Raw genomic sequence first — 25,609 nt, 5'->3', positions numbered from 1 at the left:
ATGTGGTATGCAAATAGAATAGCTAATTCACAGGATAAAATTAAAGGCATATGGTCAGTTGTGAAGGAAGCGTCTGGTCAGCAGCACAAGGTTGACGATATAAAGTCAGTTTGCAGTAATAATATTTCTGTTACTGATAAATCAGATATATGTACGGTATTTAACAACCATTTTCTGAGCATTGCTGGTGAATTAAATAAAAATTTAGTTTCTACAGGAAATCATATAAATTTCTTAGCAAATATCTTTACGAGATTGATGTCTGAAATACTCCTCTGTGATACAGACAAGAGGGAGATTGAGTCAATAACTAAATCACTGAAGACTAAGGACTCTCATGGTTATGATGGAGTGTCTAGTAGAATATTAAAGTACTGTGCTGCACATGTTAGCCCTGTATTTAGCCATATTTGTAATTTTTCCTTTAGGAACGGTCACCTTCCTGAGCGATTCAAGTACTCAGTAGTAAAGCCGCTTTATAAAAAGGGAGAAAGGGGTAATGTAGATAATTTTAGACCCATTTCTATGCTATCAGTGTTTGCAAAAGTTATCGAAAAGGCTGTGTATGTATGGTTAATTGATCATTTTATATCACACGATTTGCTATCACATGTACAGTTCGGCTTTAGAAGTCGTTTGACAACTGAAAATGCTATATTCTCTTTTCTCTGTGAGGTACGGGATGGGCTAAACAAAAAGTTTCGAACGCTTGGCGTATTTTTTGATTTAACAAAGGCATTTGACTGTGTTGATCTCACAATATTGCTCCAGAAGTTGGACAATTACGGAACAAAGGGAGTAGCTCACAATTAGTTCACCTCTTACTTTAGCAACAGGCAGCAAAAGGTCATTATTCACAATGTTGATAACGGCTGTGATGTGGGATCTGAGTGGGGTACTGTCAAGTGGGGGGTGCCCCAGGGATCGGTGTTGGGGCCGCTCCTGTTCCTTATTTATATAAATGATATGCCCTCTAGTATTATGGGTAACTCTAAAATATTTCTGTTTGCTGATGACACTAGCTTAGTAGTAAAGGATGTTGTGACTCTGTTTCAAGTAGTGCAGTACATGACCTCAGTTCATGGCTTGTAGAAAATAAACTAACGTTAAATCACAGTGAGACTCATTTTTACAGTTTCTAACACACAATTCAACAAAACCTGACGTTTTAATCTCACAGAACGGGCATATGATTAGTGAAACTAAACAGTTCAAATTCCTAGGTGTTCAGATAGATAGTAAGCTGTCGTGGGAAGCCCACGTTCAGGATCTTGTTCAAAGACTTAATACTGCCATTTTCACTATTCGAACGGTATCGAAGGTGAGTGATACTTCGACACGTAAATTAGTCTACTTTGCTTATTTTCATTCAATTATGTCGTATGGTATTACGTTTTGGGGTAACTCTTCCCATTCTAGAAGGATATTTTTGGCTCAGAAACGGGCGTTTCGGGCAGTAAGTGGTGTGAGTTCACGAACCTCTTGTCGACCTCTGTTCACGAGTCTGGGTTTTTTTTTTGACATTAGCCTCTCAATATGTATATTCCTTATTGTCGTTTCTCGTTACCAATATTAGTTTATTTCCAACAATAGGCAGCTCTCACTCGGTTAATACTCGGCAGAAATCAAACCTCCATTTGGATCGGACTTCCTTAACTCTTGTGCAAAAAGGTGTGCAGTATACTGCTGCATCCATTTCCAATAAGCTGCCACTCGAATTTAAAAATCTTAACAGTGATCCACGTGCTTTCAATCGAAACTGAATAGTTTCCTCATGGGTCACTCCTTCTATTCTGTCGAGGAGTTCCTTGAAAAATTAAGCTGATTCTCATTGTATTGCTGATAGCGTTTGCTTAAACTTATGGACTGATTTTCTTTCTGGTTCATGAACATTTATTTTTATCTGTTATTACTTTTATGTTGTAAGTTCATGTACTGACACGTTCCATGACCTTGGAGATTTGCTCCTCAATTTGGTGCTACGGAACTTGACTAGTAAATAAATAAATAGGCAGGTCGGGACCCTCCACCGCCCCTATCCCTCTCCCACCCCCAGCCCCCTTCCTGGCTGGTTGAGTTCCATATATGGTTGCGATCGTAGTAATCTAGAGAGTTTCAGAATGAAGAGGTTATTCGAGAGTTTAGAGTTCCTGTACAGTTTCTGAAATGACTACAACCGCGTGGGACTTGAGGCAGGTTTTATTTTAGATGTCCACGACGCTTCTATACAGTGGGACATTGCTTACGATACACATAACCTTGTTCTTTAAGACCTGCAGGTGGCACAGATGTGTTGGAGCTCTGTGTTGTGAGTACACAATCGTCCCGTTCCGCCATTACAAATTAAATAGGTACATGGTTTTGTGCTTTGGGTTTTTCGTGCTTGGTACAGTGGAAGACAGAAGCGGCCAGCAACGCCACATGCAGATTAGACACATCGTAGAATATCAGAAGGGACCACCCAGAAGGCCAGGACAACGGTCCAGGTGGGCTTCCGCTTGCAGCAAGGACACCAAATGGCTCTCCCACGGGTTGCCTATCGAAGTCTGCGTGCCATATATTGTTTCAGCAAATCAAAAAACAGTGATAATTAGAATAATTAACGTTGATATTTGTGAAATGGTAGCTTAAAATCGAGACAAGTTTGACAGATACAAGAAACCCGAATTCATTGTAAGCAAATAATAAAAAGTAATTGAAAAAGTGGGTATCGTGGGGCATGAATACCCTGCGATTGGCTAGCACTTCTTAAGAACTGTTTACCTAGCGAATCATGCCATTTACAAAGAAGCCCCCCTCACTTCCCTTGGATACGTGGTAGAGCTCACTTCTAGCGCAGATTTGGTGTCTTTCACTTCTCAAGTGGACTGAAGAATGCAGGGTAGTATGGCATCTTGGTCACTGGTAGGTGCTGGAACTCGTTTCTGCCCGCTAAACTGAATAGAAACATATGTGTCTACAGCAAACAGTGAGATTTTTATTGATAGATTTACTATCAGATACGGATGCTGGACAGAAATGTGGGAATACCGCGAGAAATGCCCGCTTGGATATAAATGAATATGCTAGCCAAGCCGGCAGGTTACACTGTTGTATTTGAGCACAAACGGTACCTGTGCAGTGGTCTCAATACGTTGCAAGTGTCAGTGGTGGTCGCAGAAATTAACTGTGTAATGGTATTACATAGCAGCTAAGTGAAGTCGAACGCGGGCAAATTGTTGGAGCTCGTATGACGGGTGATTCCATTGCTAAGGTAGGCCAAGTATCAGACATACATCGAAGAGCCAAAGGAACTGGTACACCTGCCTAGTATCATGTAGCGCCCCCGTGAGCACGCAGAAATGCCACAACACGACTTGGCATGGACTCAACTATTATCTGAAGTAGTGCTTGAAGAATTTACACCATGAATCCTGCAGGGTTGTCCATGAATCCGTAATAGTACGAGGGGATGGAGATCTCTTCTCAACAACTCGTAGCAAGGTATCCCAGATATGGTCAATAATGTTCATATCTGAGCAGTTTGGTGGTCAGCGGAAGTGTTTAAACGCAGAAGAGTGTTCCTGGAGCTATCCTGTGGCAATTCTGGACGTGTGGGGTGTCGCATTGTCCCGATGGAATTCCCCAAGTCAGTCGGAATGCATACTGGACATGAATGAATCAAAGTGATCATACATAACGTGTCACCTGTCACAGTCATATCTAGACGTATCAGGGGTCCCATATCACTCCAACTGCACAAGCCCCAAACCATTACAACGCCTCCACCAACTTTAACAGTCCCCTGCTGACATGCAGGGTCCATGGATTCACGAACTTGTCTCCATGCTCAGACACGTCCATCCACTCTATACGATTTGAAACGTGATTCGTCCGACCCTGTAACATGTTTTGTCATCAACAGTCCAATGTTGATGGTGACGGCCCCAGGCGAGGCGTAAAGCTGTGTGTCGTGCAGTCTTCAAGGGTAAGCGAGTGGGCCTACGGCTCCGAAAGCCCATATTCATGATATTTCGTTGAATGGTTTGCGCGCTGCCACTTGTTGATGGCCCAGCATTGAAATCTGCAGCAATTTGCGGAATGGTTCCACTGCTGTCACGTTGAACTATTCTCTTCAGTCGTCGTTGGTCCCATTCTTGAAGGATCTTTCCCGCGCCGCTTCGATGTCGGAGATTTGATGTTTTACCGAACTCCTGATATTCACGGTACACTCTTGAAATGGTCGTACGTGAAAATCCCCGCTTCATCGCTAGCTCGGAGATGCTGTGTCCCATCGCACGTTCTCCGACTATAACACCATGTTCAAACTCATTTAAATCTTGATACCCTGCCATTGTAGCAGCACTAACTGTTGTGGTTTGGCTGGAGAGCCAACACCGGGTACTAAAGGAAGCCGAAAGGCACGCGTTTTAGCTCACGCAGGCTGGCGTGAGGTCTGGAACAGGTCAAGGAAATTAGACTTTAGAAAAAACTGACGTAGCTGGTGGAATACTTAACTTTAATCCATAAATGGTGAACGTCGCTCTTGACGGTACATGTTTTACGGTATTAATAGTAACTGGTAATGGCGCCTTGCTAGGTCGTAGCAAATGACGTAGCTGAAGGCTAGGCTAACTATCGTCTCGGCAAATGAGAGCGTATTTTGTCAGTGAACCATCCCTAGCAAAGTCGGTTGTCCAACTGGGGCGAGTGCTAGGAAGTCACTTTAGACCCGCCGTGTGGCGGTGCTCGGTCTGCAATCACTGATAGTGGCGACACGCGGGTCCGACGTATACTAACGGACCGCGGCCGATTTAAAGGCTACCAGCTAGCAAGTGTGGTGTCTGGCGGTGACACCACACTAACCGTTCTAACAAATGCGAGAGACACTTTTTGTATAATATAAGGGTTGCTGATCGCAGCGCCATATTCTGCCTGTTTACATATCTCTGTATCTGAATACGCATTCCTATAGCAGCTTCTTTGGTGCTTCGGTGCATTCCGGAGCTAAGTGAAGTCGGACGGGGACAAATTGTTGTTGCTCGTATGATGCGGGATTCCGTTGCTAAGGCAGGCGAAGTGTTTGGTATTTGAAGAAGCACCGTATCGGAGATATAAACCGCATACAGGGAAAACATTATCCGCTAAGTAACAACGCGGACGAAAATTTGAGGAACGGTCACTGAAGAAGACTGTGGCGATTGCAGAAAAAGTCAGTGCAGAACAGAATGTCGGTCTCGCGAACCTTTCCAGCACCAAAACAACACGAAATGAGCTCCATAAGCGCTGCACTGCATTGCGAGCGGGAATTCCAAAATCAGTGATGCAAATGCCCGGACTATGACGCAATGGGAGAATGTCATTTAGTCGGAAGAGTCTTGTTACCCACTGTCTCCATCTTCTGGCAGAGTTTACGCCGCAAGAGCGGTGATGAGTTGGCAGTGATGGCGTGGTATTCCAAGGGCTCCACGGTTGCTCTGAAAGGTCATACTACTACCAACGATTATGTGGTTATTTTGGATGATTAGGTATATCCATGGTACAACAGCTGTTTCCGAATGCCCAAGTCGACGGAGCGACTGTTTACGCAGCTCGCATCATCCAGGACTGGTTCTGAGAGCGCCATAAGGAACTGGCACACCTCCTGTAGTCGCCACAGCCACAAGAACTACTTTGTGATCTACTTTGAAGAGATATGAACACCCCTCATTTGCAGAGCGCATTTTACGTTACTTCCAGTTTTGCTATTTCACATACGTGAAGTGAGGCTTTCAGAGCCAGTGGGATGAGGTGCTGATGCAGAAATCGCTCGTGACGTCAGCAAATAGATAGATAGTGTAAAGTATGTATGTAGAACTGTAAAGGGATCCTAGCAAAGGCTCGACATACGTTACTTACCAAGAGTAATGGAGATGTAACCCCTGTGCGCAATTTCTTGTCAAGCCACCTCATAAGCACAATTATAAATTTATGAATTCCAGGGTCGCCATCAGCCCATGCCGTTCCTAACAATTAAGAAAAGACCGAACTGGAAGTTATCAGTTTAATTAAATTAAGAATTTAGTTATAAGAATGAAAATTTTTCAAAGGAAGTAACAAGATGAACAGCACTGTGCGTCGTACATCAATAAGCTTGTTTGATTAAATGTGGATTTCTTAATTTTGACACAGTACACCCGTTCACTTAGATTTTTTGACCCATTTTTGTTCGTCACAAGCAAGCAGATTCACTTTTTTAAAAAATCTGGGAATAGAATATTAATTTGAAAAGTCGCATCAATGAAAAGATAAAGGACGCAGAATTTATCTTTTATGTAGCACATAGTATGAATACACATGACTGGTGCCTGAATAAGAAATTTAATTAAATAATTCGCCAAAAAATGGCAGAATAGCGCAATTAAAAAGGAAAAAACACACAAAAGGGAATTGGAACACAATAATTCACTCATTCCATCTACATGCCCACGACGGAAATGATGCCTATCACCATTATGCTCATGCGCTATCTTTGAAAGAGGTTTATCCGATTCGCAAGGTTTTGTAGAATAGATATACGACATGGAAACCGCGCCCGCCGCTTACGAACGGCCGAACTTCAGCCCGTGTTAAACTTGATTACGAGTTAACTGTTCAGAAATTAGACAGTAAACCAAGCACAAATGTAAGAAATTTTAATGGTGCAATACCAGAATGATATTGCCACCACGAAATAAAATTGATTTGACAAGGCAGAAACCCCCCCCCCCCCACAACCGTTTTAACTTACACGTGGTCCGCTCAGAATCAAACCGTTAAAAACATTCCCTCTATGCACAAGAAAAACTGATATTTTACTGAAATTATTACACACGAAACCATTAAACTGTTGAAATGAAAACCTATGGCAGTGCAGTAGTAGACCAGAAGGATCATCTGTTACCAAACACGAGGTACGTGACGAACACAAAGAGACAATACCATCTTCCAGGAAAACATAGAAAATAAGAACAATAAAAATCACACTCGTTCGAAAACACTATTATTCTCATGTTCACCCGAAATCATACTGACTAGCTTTTCCTAAATATATTTTGTGCCAGAAATTCCACACCACGATGTCCGAAAGGAACAAAACAACTTTCGCACTTTTAATTTCAACCACCATCTTCGCCGATTTTTTTAACAAAATAATTATGCCACATTCCGAAAATACATGACTGCACACGCTTTAGTTGAGCTGAAGTACTTAAATATTCCGTGAGTTTAACATAGGAAAGTTCTAATTCGACCTACTTCCTATCAGCAGAAACCTTCTCTAGAAGCTACGAACTGTACTCACCAACCGCTAGCTGCAGAGTGTCTTTTTTCCACCAAACTTCGCCTAACTACCGGTGCAACGGAAGCTACGAGAGGGGTAGGCTTCCGCCACCAACCTGATAGGCAAACCAACCTCAGACTAAAAGGGGTAAACCTCTCTGTCCAGGTACTGGAATCCTAAGTTGGTCATCCTGTGCTACCCTCCAAACGAGAAGCAAACATCACCTGCTCCTAGCAGACGACAACCAGCTCAACGTACCCCACAAAAGAAACCCGAAACCACACGTAAAAACACTCATTCAGTCACATTCATGCACACATAAGGTAGGGTGAAGGGAAAACGTAATAGATACAGACACTTAAAGTAGTAAAGGAGTTTTGCTATTTGGGGAGAAAAATAACTGATGATGGTCGAAGTAGAGAGGATATAAAATGTAGACTGGCAATGGCAAGGAAAGCGTTTCTGAAGAAGAGAAATTTGTTAACATCGAGTATAAATTTAAGTGTTAGGAAGTCGTTTCTGAAAGTATTTGTATGGAGTGTAGCCACGTATGGAAGTGAAACAGGGACGATAAATAGTTTGGACAAGAAGAGAATAGAAGCTTCTGAAATGTGGTGCTACAGAAGAATGCTGAAGATTAGATGGGTAGATCACCTAACTAATGAGGAGGTATTGAATAGGATTGGGGAGAAAAGTTTGTGGCACAACGTACTGGAAGAAGGGATCGGTTGGTAGGACATGTTCTGAGGCATCAAGGGATCACCAATTTAGTATTGGAGGGCAGCGTTGAGGGTAAAAATCGTAGAGGGAGACAAAGAGATGAATGCACTAAGCAGATTCAGAAGGATGTAGGTTGCAGTAGGTACTGGGAGATGAAGAAGCTTGCACAGGATAGAGTAGCATGCAGAGCTGCACCAAATCAGTCTCGGGACTGAAGACCACAACAACAACAAATGATTTCCTATGGATTATTAAAAAAATCAAACATAATATCATTTAATAAGCTTTAGTTTGACTGCTCAGTCTTTCTGGGAGAGTTAATAAATTAAACCGCAGTCAGGCGGTGGACAGAATAGGATGCACCGTATCCAGTGAGACAAGCGTCTTATGAAACGACTCCACATAGACGTTTCAATAGGGAAAATACATTTATTCTGGCTCGAATCAAGCAAGGGTTATTAGTAAAGATTTTCTAACGAAAGTTACCTTTTTCCACATAAATATTAGGAGGAGTCTATGGGTCTTAAATACTATCTTTCAGAAATTTTACAATTCCAAGAAACGTTGATATTAATGAATAAATTAATATATTTCGCATAATCGAAGATGCATGATCGCATACGAACTATACTGACTGTACACTCAGGTCACAGATTGGGCGCCATACCCGGCAGCCGACGATAGGACAGCTTTCGATCTAGTCATGCAACAGACTATGCTCTCGTATGACTAATAGTCAACTTATACTCAGTGTAAACAAGCTCTTTTTGCGGTGTTTCTTATGTAAATTATTTGCACAAAAATCTTCTCCCCACTTCATTACGTAAAACATAGAGAGAGGTATGACACTTTCAGAATCCGAAGGCTCTACTACGGCTCTCCAAGGGGACATAAAACTACTAGAGCATCTCGACATTACAGGTAGGAAGAATTTCTATGAGTTGGCTCACTAAGTCAATTCAGGGACGGACTGACTTAATTATCGCAAAACTCGGGTGGGAAAGCGTGGCCAGCTACACTGTACGCTCCTTATACCACCATCTACAGACGCACCGGCTAAGCTGAGACACATCTAGAGGTTCAGTACAAGTGGAGGGTTCTTGCAAAGCATGCGTGCTCACAATCCATCTCCATCATCCTTTCTTGACAACACTATTTAGCAATGAAGAGTGGTGTCAGGTTCCCTTGGAAACCATACAGAACCTGTATTTACGCATACCGAGACCACTGGAAGCTGAATTGAATGCCGACTGTTTCCCTATACTATATTAGGAATGGTAGTTTGTTATGTCTATGGTGTTGCCACACTCCCCTGTACTTAGTGCTGTTTTACAGTACGTAAAGATTGATAGAGAGGTGGGTACTGGATATGTAACCCATGGACGAGATCGAATGGTAACAGGAGAATAACAAGAAAGATCTGTCACACTGAAACAGAAGTAGATGTGAATAGCATCCCACCTGGCAAAGCATTATTCTACACTACTGGCCATTAAAATTGCTACACGAAGAAAAATGCAGATGACAAACGGGTATTTATTGGACAAATATATTATACTAGAACTGACATGTGATTACATTTTCACGCAATTTGGGTGCATAGATCCTGAGAAATCAGTACCCAGAACAACCACCTCTGGCCATAATAACGGCCTTGATACGCCTGGGCATTGAGTCAAACAGAGCTTGGATGGCGTGTACAGGTACAGCTGCCCATGCAGCTTCAACACGATACCACAGTTCATCAAGAGTAGTGACTGGCGTATTGTGACGTCTGAAATGTAACGTCCACTGTTCAAAGTGCCGTCAATGCCAACAAGAGGTGACCGAGACGTGTAACCAATGGCACCCCATACCATCACGCAGGGTGATACGCCAGTATGGAGATGACGAATACACGCTTCCATTGTGCGTTCACCACGATGTCGCCAAACACGGATGGCACCATCATGATGCTGTAAACAGAGCCTGGATTCATCCGAAAAAATGAGGTTTTGCCATTCGTGCACCCAGGATCGTCGTTGAGTTCACCATCTCAGGCGCTCCTGTCTGTGACGCAGCGTCAAGGGTAACCGCAGCCCTGGTCTCCTAGCTGATAGTCCATGCTGCTGCAAACGTCGTCGAACTGTTCGTGCAGATGGTTATTGTCTTGCAAACGTCCCCATTAGTTGACTCGGGGATCGGGACGTGGCTGCACGATCCGTTACAGCCATGCGGATAAGATGCCTGTCATCTCGACTGCTAGTGATACGAGGACATTGGGATTCAGCACGGCGTTCCGTATTACCCTCCTGAACCCACCGATTCCATATTCTGCTAACAGTCATTGTATCTCGACCAACGCGAGCAATAATGGCGCGATACGACATACCGCAATCGCTATAGGCTACAAACTTTATCAAAGTCGGGAACGTGATGGTACGCATTTCTCTTCCTTGCACGAGTTATCACAACAACATTTCACCAAGCAACGCCGGTCAACCGCTGTTTGTGCATGCGAAATCGGTTGGAAACTTTCCTCATGTCAGCACGTTGTAGGTGTCGCCACCGGCGCGAACTTTGTGTGAATGCTCTGAAAAGCTAATCATTTGCATATCAGAGCATCTTCTTCCTGTCGGTTAAATTTCGCGTCTGTAGCACGTCATCTTCGTGGTGTAGCAATTTTAATGGCCAGTAGTGTAACAGATGAGGTCGTATGACCAGCTTAGTGATCTTGGTTGTACTTGAAGGGCATGAGATGACAACAGAGGAAATGGATGGAGTACAGTGGCACACAATTACAGAAAACTGGTTGAAATAGATCAGTACTAAGGAAACCTCCAGTCAACAGTGTCTACATAATGGATAAAGATTTCTTGTCACTGTGTCTTCAGTTCCACCCTCTACCTTTTCAGAAGACAGAAACGTTGTGCTGCATCAATACTTCAGTACTGTAACGTTACACGCACGTAGGTGAGCAATTCGGCCGCGTGGAGGTGTTATGAAGGGCCGGCCGGTGTGGCCGTGCGGTTAAAGGCGCTTCAGTCTGGAACCGCGTGACCGCTACGGTCGCAGGTTCGAATCCTGCCTCGGGCATGGATGTGTGTGATGTCCTTAGGTTAGTTAGGTTTAATTAGTTCTAAGTTCTAGGCGACTGATGACCTCAGAAGTTAAGTCGCATAGTGCTCAGAGCCATTTTTTGTTATGAAGGGTGATGAAACTGTTGTACGGCTGAAGGATAGCGGGCCCAGGGCTCAGGGCGCACCGCAGATGGTCTGGCTACGCGATCGGTGTGGGTGAGTCCAGCAACAAAGACGAGCAGCGTCGCCGGAAATGGATAAATCCGAAAGCTATAAATTCTGCCGGCTGTTGTTCTTACTCCCTTGGTGCAGGAGATGCACCAAAAATGGAAGACTGTGAGACAAGCTGAAAGATGGCGTCTTACAGTTCTATGAGAATCTATAATAATGTACAGTCAAGTATTAAAGCAAATCCGAAACCATTCACGGTCTCAGAAAAATGGTGTGCTTCCAACGACGCAACAATATTCTCAATATCTTGAAAACTATAGAAGTTAACATTACACAGTGAACAAACATTTCACGATAAACATCTGAATTGACAACTTTGAAACGCTTTATGCGATTTCTACAAACAATGTCTCAGATGACGGCATTGCCCAATAGCTGTCATCCCAGAAAGCCACCCACCTGTATCTATATTATTTACTGACTTATGGCATCTTTTATATCTTCTTTATTACGCAAATAGTTCTGATCATACAATGTAGGATTTCACGGACGGTGCTGTCTTCACTTAAAACTTCCGGGTTGATAGGCCGTGGTTGATGTATAAAACTCTCCCCTGACGTTTCGTCTCCGACTGCGGGAGACATCCTCCGAGGTAAAGCGGCGAACTATTAAAGAACTGTGCCAAGTTGAAAGTGGTCATTAGCTTCTGTTAGCAGACCGACAATTGAGAAACAAGACGTTTCTATCAAGACGACAGAAATGATTGTTTAAATAGTTTATAACGGCAATTCGTTGTAACTTAAGCGCAGGTCATTCCCGTTTTTAAGAAAGGCCGTGAGGCAGATCCACACAATTATAGACCTATATCGTTGACGCCAGTCTGTTGTAGAATTATGCAACATGTTTTATGCTGAATAATTATGACGTTTTTGGAAAATGAATAACTCCACTACAAGAATCAACATGAATTCCTCAAACAGATATCCTGCGAAACTCAGCTGACTCTGTTCCTCCATGTGAAATTTGGAAATTTGTGGTAAGGGCTGATGGGACCAAACTGTTGAGGTCATCAGTCCCTAAGCCTACGCACTACTTAATAAAACTTGCGTCGAACCTCCGACAGGGTGCCTCCGTGTGAGCCACAGCGCAGTGGACAACCAGGCTCAGGCTGACGCCGTGTTCCTTGACTTGAGTAAGGCACTTGACATCGCCCGCATTACCGTTAATTTAAAAAAGTACGAGCCCGTGGAGTATCGGAGCAGATCTGCGATTGGATTGAAGACTTTCTTACAGATAGAACCGAATACGTCGCTCTTAACGGAACTAAATCGACGGAGGTAAAGGTAATATCCGGAGAACCACAGTGAAGTGTGATAGGGCCGTTTCTGTTCACAGTGTATATAAATGACGTAGTAGAAAGCGTCGGATGCTCTTTAAGACTATTCGCAGATGCTGCGGTTGCTTATACCAAAATAGCAACGCCAGAAGCTAGTAAGAATTTGGAGAACGACCTGTAGAGAATTGATGAATGTTGCAGACTGTGGCAGTAGACCCTGAACATAAGTAAATGTAACATATTGCGCATACATAGGAAAATAAATCCACTACTGTACAGCTACACTACTGATGACAAACAGCTTGAGAGAGCGTCTGCTGTAAAATATCCAGGCGTAACTATTCAGAGCAACCTCAAGTGGAATGACCCACAAGACTCAGATTCATAGGAAGAATTTTTAGGAAATGTAACTCATCCACGAAGGAAGTGGCTTATAAGCTGCTCGTTCGCCCGATTCTTGAGTATTGGTCACGTATCTGGGATCCATATCAGGTAGGACTGATAGAGGAGATAGAGAAGACCCAACGAAGAGCGGAGCTTCGTCACGGGATTGTTTAACTGGCGACGGAGCGTTACGGTGATGCTAAACAAACTCCACTGGCAGACGTTACAAGAGAGACATTGTGCATCACGGTGAGACTTACTGTTTTCGGTACAGCAAGTTTCTGGAGGAGTCAGACAACATATTACTTCCTCCCACATACATCTCGCGTAGTGAGCAAATACGGAGGCTTACCGACAACCATTCTGCCCATACACTATTCGCGACTGGAACAGAGTTGCAGGGATCAGATAGTGGTACCGAAGGTACCCTCCGCCACACAAATAAGGTGGCTTGCGGAGAGAGATGTAGCCGCAACTGGTTTGCTCGTATGGGACGCTGTTTAGGAGAGTAACAGCACTAGCAGTAACTGGTAAGTACCGTCGCAGTACAAACCGTTGGGTAGAAACAAAACAAGGTCTGTTAGTCATCTGGGCAGTAAGTGGCGACGGAGTACGCAGACATACCAGAAGCCGCTGAGCACTGTGGCTGTCAGGGGCGGGAAGCACGCAAGGCGCCGCTCATTCTGCATGTAGATTGCTTTCTTGGTGCAGTAGCCTGACCTCCACGAGGGACCACACTATCTCATTTCCACTTCTGTACTGCGTCCAGCGTGCTTCCTGAGTCGGCAGCCAACAAGAAGCCAGCAGAGCGGTCACTCTATGTCGCTGTGGCTATTTCCAACCCAGCCACTAGCCCTCGGCTTACAGCGTCCTACTCGAGACTCTGACGAAGGTCGCTTACTTGTTACCCTTCACTGGCATCGTCACTGTTTTAATCCATTTGCCCGTTTGGGCAGAACATGTCTCTTTTCTGAATCTATATCTACATACACCTTCCACTAACCACCGTACTGTGCTTGGCGGTAGGTCTCCTGTACCACTACTGTCCTGTTCCACTCGCAAATAGAGCGAGTGGAAAACGACTGTTCTATGCCTCCATAAGAGCCCTAATTACTTTCACCTTATCTTCGTGGAACTTACGGGAAATGTGCGTTGGTGGCAGTAGAATGTTCGGCATTCAGCTTCAAATGCTAGTTCTCTAAATATTCTCAATAGTGCTGTTCGAATAGAACGTCGCCTTTCCTCCAGGTATTCCCGTTCGAGTTCCTGGCACATCTCCGTAACACCTGGATGCTCTTCGAACTTACCGGTAACCAATCTTAGCCAGCGTCTCAATTGCTTCGACTGAACTGTACTGGTGAGGACCTCGAACATTCGGGCAGTAGTCAAGAATGGGTCACACTAGTGTCCTACATGTGGTCACCACACTTTCCTAAAATTCTGCCATTAAACCGAAGTCGACAATTAGCATTTCCTACTACCCGCCTGATGTGGTCAGTTGCATTGCAGCGATACGCCAGAATATGTAATCGATGTGACTTTATCAAGCAGAACACTACTGACCTTGTATTCGAACATTACAGGTTTGTTTTTCCTACGCAGGTGTATTAACCTACAGTTTTCTGCATTTAGAGCTAGCTGTCACCCATCGTACCAACTACAAATATTGTCTGATTTATTCCTTAACCACCTACAGTCACCAAACGGCGGTAACTTCTTGTACACCGCAGCGCTATAAGGAAACAGCTGCAGACTGATGCTCAGCCTGCCCGCCATATAATTTATGTATACAGAAAATAACAGCTGTGGCCCTGCTGCCCTTCCCTAGGCCACTCCTGACGATACCCTTGTTTCTGATGAACACTCGCCGTACTAGTTTCTGTTACTTAAGAAGTCTTCGAGCCATTCACATATACTATGTAATCAAAGGTATCCGGACACCTGGCTGAAAATGGCTTACAAATTCGTAGCGCCCTACATCGGTGATGCTGCAGTTCAATATGGTATTGGCCCACCCTTAGCCTTGATGACAGCTTTCACTCTCGCAGGCATACGTTCAATCAGGTTTCTTGGGGAATGGCTGCCCATTCTTCACGGAGTGCTGCACTGAAGAGATGTATCGATGTGGGTCGGTGAGGCCTAGCACGAAGTCGGCGTTCCAAAACATTCCAAAGGTGCTCTATAGGATTCAGGTCAGGATTCTATGCAGGCCAGTCCATTACGGGAATGTTTTTGACGCGTAACCATTATACCACAGGCCGTGCATTATGAGCAGGTGTTCGATGGTGTCGAAACATCTTTCGACACGATTGCATCAGTCCCCATCCCCGAATTGCTCTTCAACAGCAGGAAGCAAGAAGGTGGTTAAAACATCAATGTAGGCCTGTGCTGTGATAGCGCCACGCAAAAGAACAAGGGGTGCTAGCCCCCGCCATGAAAAACACGTCCACTCCACAACAACAACGACTCTGAATTGTACGGTTAGGCATTGTGTACCGTGATTCGTCACTCCACACAACGTTTTTCCACTGTTCAGTCGTCCAATGTTTACGGTCCTTCCACCAAGCGAGGCGTCGTTTGGCATTTTTCGGCGTGATGTCTGGGATATGAGCAGCCGCTCGACCATGATGTCCAAGTTTTCTCACCTCCTGCCTAAGTGTCATAGTACTCGCAGTGGATCCTGATGCAGATTGGAATTCCTGTGTGTGGGTCTGAATCGACGTCTGCCTACTTCATATTAAGAGCCTCTCCAATTGTCGGCGGTCTCTGTCAGTCATTAGACGAGGTCGGCGTGAACACTTTTGTGCTGTACGTCTCCCTTCTCGTTTTCACTTCATTATCATATCGGAAACAGTGAACCTAGGGACGTTTAGGAGTGTGGAAATCTCGCGCACAGACGTCTGACACAAGTGACACCCATTCACCTGGGCACGTTGAAAGTCCGTGAGTTTCGCGATGAGGCCCATCCTGCTCTCTCACGATGTCTAATGACTACTGTGGTCGCTGATATGGAGTATCTGGCAGTAGATGGTAGCACAATGCTCCCAATATGAAATACGTATGTTTCTGGGGGTGTCTGGATGCGTTTGATCACATAGTGTATTTAGAAACCCATCCCGTATTCTCGTACCTTCGTCAACATTCTTCAGTGTGGCACCCTGACAGATGCTTTTCGGAAATCCAGTTGCTTATTGGAGACACCACGCTCTCCGGTAGTAGTTTAACGCTTTGGTATAGTCTTGTAGAAAGGTCACAGGACGAAATGTTACTCACTTGAAAAACACACTAGTCGCTTTGGAGTGCTGTACATCGTTTATTGCTGATACTAGTCGGTCATGTGACCCTCGCCCCAGGCCATGGCAATAGAGTCGTGTGTATGTGCCAGTCAATAGTGGCGAATCAGCCCAATAAGATGGGTTCACGTCGAGACGTGAAAGAACGGCAGAATGGAACTGCATTGTTTGGACGTGCGCATGACCACACCGTCAACAATTGCCCAATCTGTCAGTCTGTCAACCCGGACTATCCACAGTGTCTACAAGGAATGGTGTACCACTCGCTGCCACGTACACAACATAAGAACAATTGTCGTAAAAAGATCGTGACTGTCAGGGACCCGCGACTGGTGTCACACCTTGCCAGTGTCAGTAGGTTTCAAAACGGGCAGGAAGTTCTGCTGTGAGTGAATACAGTAAGCGCATGCAATGGACATTTCGAATGGGGCGACTTCGCGAAAGTCATGACTCACAATGACACATACAGCTGCACGTCTTCAGTAGGCAAAATAACATGGAAACTGGACAGCATGTGACTGGAGGGGCGTACGGTGCTCGCATGAGTCACGATTTTGGTCTTTTTCAAATGAAGAAATACGTCGAGTGCTCCGATGGCCTGAGCTGAGCGACGTGGCGCAGTGGTCTGTGCAGTGGACTCGCATTCGGAAGGGCATCTAGCGCCTCAGCAGCAGTCCTCTGAGAAGCCTGTGATTAATAATTCAGATTGGAGTCCTGCAAAGGAAGACATCACTAGCAGACAACCATCATTGTTTCCTTACACTGACATTGAAGAAAGTGGTTGAGTGTCCTCCACAAGGAGAAACAGCCAACAATGATTTGATAGCTCCTGAAAGTTCTGTGGACAGGCACAGTCTGCATATAAATTCGTGGTAATGGATGCTAATGACAGTGAGATTTTCTGTGGGGTTAACAAGAGCAGACAGCAGCGGTAGGGCCGTAACAATCCTTTTGGACAATAATGGCAAGACTGGTAAAGCTGATACCTGACTTCAAACAAGCAGGAGGTGGAAAGCAGTACTATGGAACACTAATGAAGTAGAGATAAGACCAGACTGTAACCATCAGAAACTGTCAGCCAGAAATATTTTCATGCTGTTCACTTAAAAAGTTGGGTAAGCTCCAAAATAAGGTACTGCAATCAGACGATCAGAAATTTTTAACGGCGTTTAAAAATATGAAGTTAGAAAAGTGAGTTTAAGGGGACGCACGGTCAACTGAATAGAGCTGCTGTTTCTGAGCGCAAATGATGAGAATGGTTTGAATGACTTCGAGAAGGGGCACCACAGAAAATGAGCAGAACAGCTTCTTCACGCTAATAAGAAGAGCCGTTCTGAAGACTGCGAGAGAATACATAACTGGAAGAACAGCAGTACCAATGCAGGATGCTAAAGATACAGAGGCTGAATTGTTGAGCTCCAGATGGACAACCAGAACATAGGTGTTACTGAATTAAGACAAAGAAAACGACGACCTGATCGGCTTCAAGGGGAGATGCCTTGAGCAGAGTACTTCAGGGTGCAAATGATGAGATCAGCCAGGAGGTCTGAAAGAGACTCGTGACCAGCAGATAAGCAGCTGCGATTAAAAGGAAATTGATCTGGAGGTCAGGACGAGGATGAAGTAACAGATTATGCGCGAAAGTACTTCGTGGGATGATTAGTGGCTTGGTATCTGAGTATCGGAGTAATATATTGATGAGGTGCAGACTGCACTTCAGGGCAGCAAGAGGAGACGATGTCAACAACAAAGAAAGAGCTTCAGGATGCTGAGGATATGAGTTCAGAGGAAGTCACACTACCAGATGAGCTCTGTAGTTTCTGATCTCTGGTTTCGTGGACATTGGTTCAGACGATTGGAAGACAACCAGGCAGCTGCAGAATATTAACAATATTGCGTTAGGGTATTAGTTAGGGAAGACTTGTACAGCATGGTATGAGAGGAGGCACCAGTAATAGAAGCGGCACATTTATGCCACGTGCTGATGGCAAAGAGTTAGCCATTCACTTCCAATAGGAGAGGCCAGGAGCAGTTGACAATCACTTATTTACGGTGTTGGAATGAAGGAACTGGCACAATGATTTTTCTTAAAAAAAATGAAATTTGCGTGTTTCAGGACGCAGTTGACCTGCAAATTGCCTTGGAGAGCACCAAGAGGTAATACAGCCAGAAATACAGATATTACGGCCACCCGCTTAATAGCTTGTTAGTCCGTCTGCGGAACGAAATACAAGATTGATTATGCGTATCTGGGATCCGACAGTTCGTTGGTAGGTTTGTGGGGGTATGTGACATTAGATGTCTACTCACAGGTCACGTAATTCGCGTAAATAACGGGCCGCTGATTTGCGTACTCGCTAATGGCACCCGATGGCGGCCGAAATGGGTTCCATAGGATTTAGGTCAGGCGACTTTGGTTTTGAAGACATCAACGTGGGTTCACTAAAACACGCCTTAAACCACTGTGGCATGTTTCTGGCTCCGAGACACGGATAATTACACTGCTGAAAGATAACATCGCCGTCGGGGAAGACATCAAGCATGAACCTCTCTGGCTTCCGGCGGCTATCTGATTTGGTGAAGACTGCCAGTCTCGCTAACGGGATGAAAGCAGAGCACACCATCTGCAGCATCGTCGACAGGACTGACTGCGGATCTTTGGTACAGAGCCAAGTGGAGGGTCTGAATCAGAGGCTGAGACGGTTCTGCGGCCGTGTGGGCTGCAGATTCCTCGACTTGCGCCATAGGGTGGTGGGGTTTCGGGTTCCGCTGGATAGGTCAGGAGTCCACTACACGCAGCAAGCGGCTACACGGGTACCAGGGGTAGTGTGGCGTGGACTGGACGGTTTTTTAGGTTAGATGGCCTCGGGCAAGTACAGAAAGAGCAACAGCCTCAAAGGGTGCGGGGCAAAGTCAGGACATGCGGGGTCCAAGCAGCATTCGGTATTGTAATAGTAAACTGTCGAAGCTGCATTGGTAAAGAACCGGAACTTCAAGCGCTGATAGAAAGCACCGAAGCTGAAATCGTTATAGGTACAGAAAGCTGGCTGAAGCCAGAGATAAATTCTGCCGAAATTTTTACAAAGGCACAGACGGTGTTTAGAAAGGATAGATTGCATGCAACCGGTGGTGGTGTGTTTGTCGCTGTTAGTAGTAGTTTATGCTGTAGTGAAGTAGAAGTGGATAGTTCCTGTGAATTATTATGGGTCGAGGTTACACTCAACAACCGAGCTAGGTTAATAATTGGCTTCTTTTACCGACCTCCCGACTCAGCAGCATTAGTGGCAGAACAACTGAGAGAAAATTTGGAATACATTTCACATAAATTTTCTCAGCATGTTATAGTCTTAGGTGGAGATTTCAATTTACCAGATATAGACTGGGACACTCATATGTTTAGGATGGGTGGTAGGGACAGAGCATCGAGTGACATTATACTGAGTGCACTATCCGAAAATTACCTCGAGCAGTTAAACAGAGAACCGACTCGTGGAGATAACATCTTGGACCTACTGATAACAAACAGACCCGAAGTTTTCGACTCTGTAAGTGCAGAACAGGGAATCAGTGATCATAAGGCCGTTGCAGCATCCCTGAATATGGAAGTAAATAGGAATACAAAAAAAGGGGAGGAAGGTGTATCTAATTAGAAAGAGTAATAGAAAGCAGATTTCAGACTACCTAACAGATTAAAACGATAATTTCAGTTCCGACACTGACAATGTTGAGTGTTTATGGAAAAAGTTCAAGGCAATCTCAAAATGCGTTTTAGACAGGTACGTGCCGAGTAAAACTGTGAGGGACGGGAAAATCCCACCGTAGTTCAACAACAAAGTTTGGGAATTACTGCGAAAGCAGAGAGAGCTCCACTCCAAGTTTAAACGCAGCCAAAACCTCTCAGACAAACAGCAGCTAAACGATGTCAAAGTTAGCGTAAGGAGGGCTATGCGTGAAGCATTCAGTGAATTCGAAAGTAAAATTCTATGTACCGACTTGACAGAAAATCCTAGGAAGTTCTGGTTTTACGTTAAATGAGTAAGTGGCTCGAAACAGCATATCCAGACATTCCGGGATGATGATGGCATTGAACAGAGGATGACACGCGTAAAGCTGAAATACTAAACACCTTTTTCCAAAGCTGTTTCACAGAGGAAGACCGCACTACAGTTCCTTCTCTAAATCCTCGAACAAACGAAAAAATGGCTGACATCGAAATAAGTGTCCAAGGAATAGAAAAGCAACTGGAATCACTCAACAGAGGAAAGTCCACTGGACCTGACGGGACACCAATTCGATTCTACACAGAGTACGCGAAAGAACTTGCCCCCCTTCTAACAGCCGTGTACCGCTAGTCTCTAGAGGAACGGAAGGTTCCAAATGATTGGAAAAGAGAACAGGTAGTCCCAGTCTTCAAGAAGGGTCGTCGAGCAGATGCGCAAAACTATAGACCTATATCTCTGACGTCGATCTGTTGTAAAATTTTATAACATGTTTTTTTGCTCGCGTATCATGTCGCTTTTGGAAACCCAGAATCTACTCTGTTGGAGTCAACATGGATTCCGGAAACAGCGATCGTGTGAGACCCAACTCGCTATATTTGTTCATGAGACCCAGAAAATATTAGATACAGGCTCCCAGGTAGATGCTATTTTCCTTGACTTCCGGAAGGCGTTCGATACAGTTCTGCACTGTCGCCTGACAAAGTAAGAGCCTACGGAATATCAGACCAGCTGTGTGGCTGGATTGAAGAGTTTTTAGCAAACAGAACACAGCCTGTTGTTATCAATGGAGAGACGTCTACAGACGTCAAAGTAACCTCTGGCGTGCCACAGGGGAGTGTTATGGGACCATTGCTTTTCACAATATATATAAATGTCCTAGTAAATAGTGTCGGAAGTTCCATGCAGCTTCTCGCGGATGATGCTGTAGTATACAGAGAAATTGCAGTATTAGAAAATTGTAGCGAAATGCAGGAAGATCTGCAGCGGATAGGCACTTGGTGCAGGGAGTGGCAACTGACTCCTATCATAGACAAATGTAATTTATTGCTAATACATAAAAAGAAGGATCCTTTATTGTATGATTATATGATAGCGGAACAAACACTGGTAGCAGTTACTTCTGTAAAATATATGGGACTATGCGTAGGGAACGATTTGAAGTGGAATGATCATATAAAATTAATTGTTGGTAAGGCGGGTACCAGGCTGAGATTCATTGGGAGAGTCCTTAGAAAATGTTGTCCATCAACAAAGGAGCTGACTTACAAAACACTCGTTCGACCTATACTTGAGTATTGCTCATCAGTGTGGGATCCGTACCAGATCGTGTTGACGGAGGAGATAGAGAAGATCCAAAGAAGAGCGGCGCGTTTCGTCACAGGGTTATTTGGTAACCGTGATAGCGTTACGGAGATGTTAAGCAAACTCAAGTGGCAGACTCTGCAAGAGAGGCGCTCTGCATCGCGGTGTAGCTTGCTCGCCAGGTTTCGAGAGGGTGCGTTTCTGGATGAGGTATCGAATATATTGCTTCCCCCTACTTATACCTCCCGAGGAGATCACGAATGTAAAATTAGAGAGATTCGAGCGCGCACGGAGGCTTTCCGACAGTCGTTCTTCCCGCGAACCATACGCGACTGGAACGGAAAAGGGAGGTAATGACAGTGGCACGTAAAGTGCCCTCCGCCACACACCGTTGGGTGGCTTGCGGAGTATAAATGTAGATGTAGATGTAGAAGCGATGCAGATGGCTCGCAGCTGTCAGCATGTCTTCGATTACTCTACCACAGGTCTCATGCAAGCTTAAGAGACTGTCTCCCATAGCATAATACTATTACCAGTAGACTGTGTCCGTGGCGCCCTGCACGTTTCGAGCCGCCGTTCACCTCGATGACAACCTTTATGTAGACGACCAGCGACCTAGTGAAGCAAAAATGTGGTTCATCCAAAGAGCCGATACGTTTCCATTGATCAACGGTTGAAAAACGGTGGTCCAGTGCGCATTGCAATCGTTACTGACGATGTCTTTGGGTCAACATGTGAACACGTAGAAGTGGTCTGCTGCACAGCTCCATGTTGAACAACGTGCAATGAACGGTGTGCTCTGAAACACTTATGCTTGCACCAGCATTGCGCTCTTGCGGCAGAGGTGCCACAGATCACCATCTGACCTAATTTACAGTGGAGACAAGCCTCCGAACCCCACGTTCTGCGATGAGTCGTGGACGTCCAACGATTTGGCTCCTAGTGGTAGTCTCACTGTCCGTCTACCTCTCTCCGTATATGCTCACGACAGTAGCACGTGAACATTCGACCAGCTTCGCCCTTTTCGAGATATTCGTTCACAGGCTCTGCGTAATAATAATCTTCCATTTGTCAAAGTCTCTTTCTCTATGGATTTCTCCATTTGCAGCCCCATATAGTCGCTAGGATTGTCCCCCGTCTGTGTCTGCTCCGCTTGCATATTTAGACACTGCGTGAAGTGCCCGCAACGCCACCAGGCGGCATCCAGCCTCGTGGTGGGCAGTACTCATTTTGTTTTGGATTAGCAGTGCATAATGCCTGTGGTCCACATTACTGGCTGGGTAGGTAACCAGAGGTGATCGTGTTGTGTACCCAGTGGCTCTTCACGTCATAACGCCAGATAACGGTCTCATACACCGACGACGAATGGAACGTGGCAACTTTCATCGTCCTCCTCCTCCTTCTCCTTCTCGAGGCTGCACACACGGATATATTCATCTTGGTGCTGTACACAGAAACATGACTCGTCCGGAAAAACAACATGGAGCCAGTCCTGTGGCTGGCTGCAACACTGACAGCGAACCTCGCTCTGCTACTGCGTCTTCTGAAGCCACAACAACGGTCGCTGTGCTGACAATCTGGGTTGCTCCAAATGTCACACTATCTATGCCCTATGGGAATATTTGCGTTGCTGCAAATAAGCCATTTCGTAAATAAAGATACGTAACGATGCCATGCAATGCAGCACAGCTGAGCGAACCGTATGTCCTCTCTGGCGGTAGTCACGTGTGGGACCACTGACATCCTACATGACGGGGAGTGCGGCGCCCCTTAAATCCATCTATTCCGTATTTGTATGCCAGCCTTGGGATCCCCAGCAGTGTGAACAGCAGTATCGTGGACGAAAAGCTAAAGTCTCCATAGACTGCTACCCTGCCACTTTGAATTCAGGAACTTGCTGATAGAAGTTTCTCCTACATAAGTTAGGCGTAACACGATCTTGTAACTAGCAAGCAACATTTAAATGAGGTTTCTGAATTAGACTCGTGCTGTGTAACCATTCCTTACATACAAAGTGTAAATCGCTTTGCTCCTTCCTACTTTGTGTTGTTGCCCTAAAATATGAGTCATTTGGATATCCAACCACGTGGTACACTGTATGCCAGTTTTACGTCTGCTGGACTCACCTTAACAGTACTGCAGTGCAGTTCTTCCAAGTTTCCAAGCTGTAGTCGTTAACGTAATTGGCGAAACAGGTCACTTAGATAATGCAAATCGTAAATAGAATTCCTAAACAGTAAGCTTCTTGAAGCTACGTTCCGTCTCTTTTCACACCAAAGCTCTGCCTTCTAGTTATAGATTGGCTTAAGAATATTAATCTTCAAAAAATGGTTCAAATGGCTCTGAGCACTATGGCACTTAACATCTGAGGTCATCAGTCCCCTATAACTTAGAACTACTTAAACCTAACTAACCTAAGGACATCACACACACCCATGCCCGTATTAATCTTCAATCATCGCAGCTAAACATGAAGACGTCTTATGAGGTAGCTTGCGAGGTGGCGGGGTGGAGAAGAGTTTGTACCTCTTTAATTCAGACGAATTTTGCATGAGAACCAGACATACACTCTACCCCCTCCTTATCTAGCACCTAATTAAATGGTTCAAATGGCTCTGAGCGCTATGCGACTTATCTTCTGAGGTCATCAGTCACCTAGAACTTAGAACTAATTAAACCTAACTAAGCTAAGGACATCACACACATCCATGCCCGAGGCAGGATTCGAACTTGCGACCGTAACGGCAGCTCGGCTCCAGACTGTAGCGCCTAGAACCGCACGGCCACTCCGACCAGCCAGCACCTAATTAATTATCCCTACAACGGTAACGGAAGGAAATGATGGTGGACCCTGCTAGTTGCTAAAATAAGGAGTGCACACTCACAATAATTTAATAAAAATCGTAATCTTCTCAAAAAAAAGAGAACTTTATCATAATAAACAGCAGGAAATGGGATTCTGCATATATCTACGAAATGATATACGGATTAAATATCACAATGAGATTTATCTATCAGAACATAAATGTACAAGATTGTCGACACACACAGTAGATTGAAGCATAGGGTATACTGAACTATTATGAGAACAAGAGTTGGCTCGAGAATAAGGGGCTCCTACTCTCTGTGAGGCAATAGAGTGGCGATAATGACTGGAGGTCCTAATGAATCAAATATTAATCTTCCAACTATATAGCAGTATCACAATTAGTAGTGAGAGCTCAAACGGGCTCACATGGAGAAACAAGCAAGGTGGACTTGTAGCAAAGCGAGCGCGCGTGCTGCTGAGGGACTCGGTATAAAATTGATAAGGTCCTACAATGTTGGAGCCGCACAATACTGTACCAGTACTGAAATCTGCAGCACGTCGCCGGTAGACAGCGTCCTGATGACGTAGGCAACTCTGTGTCAACCCCTGGCCGCGAAGGCTGTCCGAGAATTCCAAGTTCTTCCGAAAAAGAGCGACCAAGTCGCAAGACCGTCCGACTCTGAGGAAGATCAGATCCCGAATCCCCTTGCCCGTGCAACGCAAGAGCGAAGCGAACATTGCTCTACTCCCTACTCTCCTCAAAAACTGTGAATCAGCATTTAGTTCTGTCTCAGAGCATCATTCGCGCCTGTAGCGACCGTTCCCTCCAATTTCGAGCAGGGCTTTATGACGTCAACTAGCCTCTGTTTAAGTTGACCACTCATGCCTCTCCTATTGAGCTGAGGTCACTGAACTTGCCATTTGACCTGCTACGAAACCAACCTGCCTAGACCACCGGCCATCTGGTGCCAGACAGTCGCACTCAGCAGAGCATAGTCCACAAGTTTTCTCCGAATCAAGAGGACAATGCAGTCAATCGGTGCCAAAAATCTTTGTTCCGGACACACCGGAACGGTAAACACATAAACTGCGCCGACACTCAGGCATCTCGCAGGTCGTTTCGCCCTGCATACAATAGGCGAAACTCGACCGACGTCAGTCGTTCCGCCAGGCGCTCAAGCCTACTGTACGAACCCCACACGGAAACGCAGTGTGCCGCGTCCTCCGATGCTCGCCACGCACAGGCCACCCAAGG

The sequence above is a fragment of the Schistocerca piceifrons genome, chromosome 5 (assembly GCF_021461385.2).
Source record: "Schistocerca piceifrons isolate TAMUIC-IGC-003096 chromosome 5, iqSchPice1.1, whole genome shotgun sequence".
NCBI classification, from domain to species: domain Eukaryota; kingdom Metazoa; phylum Arthropoda; class Insecta; order Orthoptera; family Acrididae; genus Schistocerca; species Schistocerca piceifrons.
Note: the sequence above shows the minus strand (reverse complement) of the source record.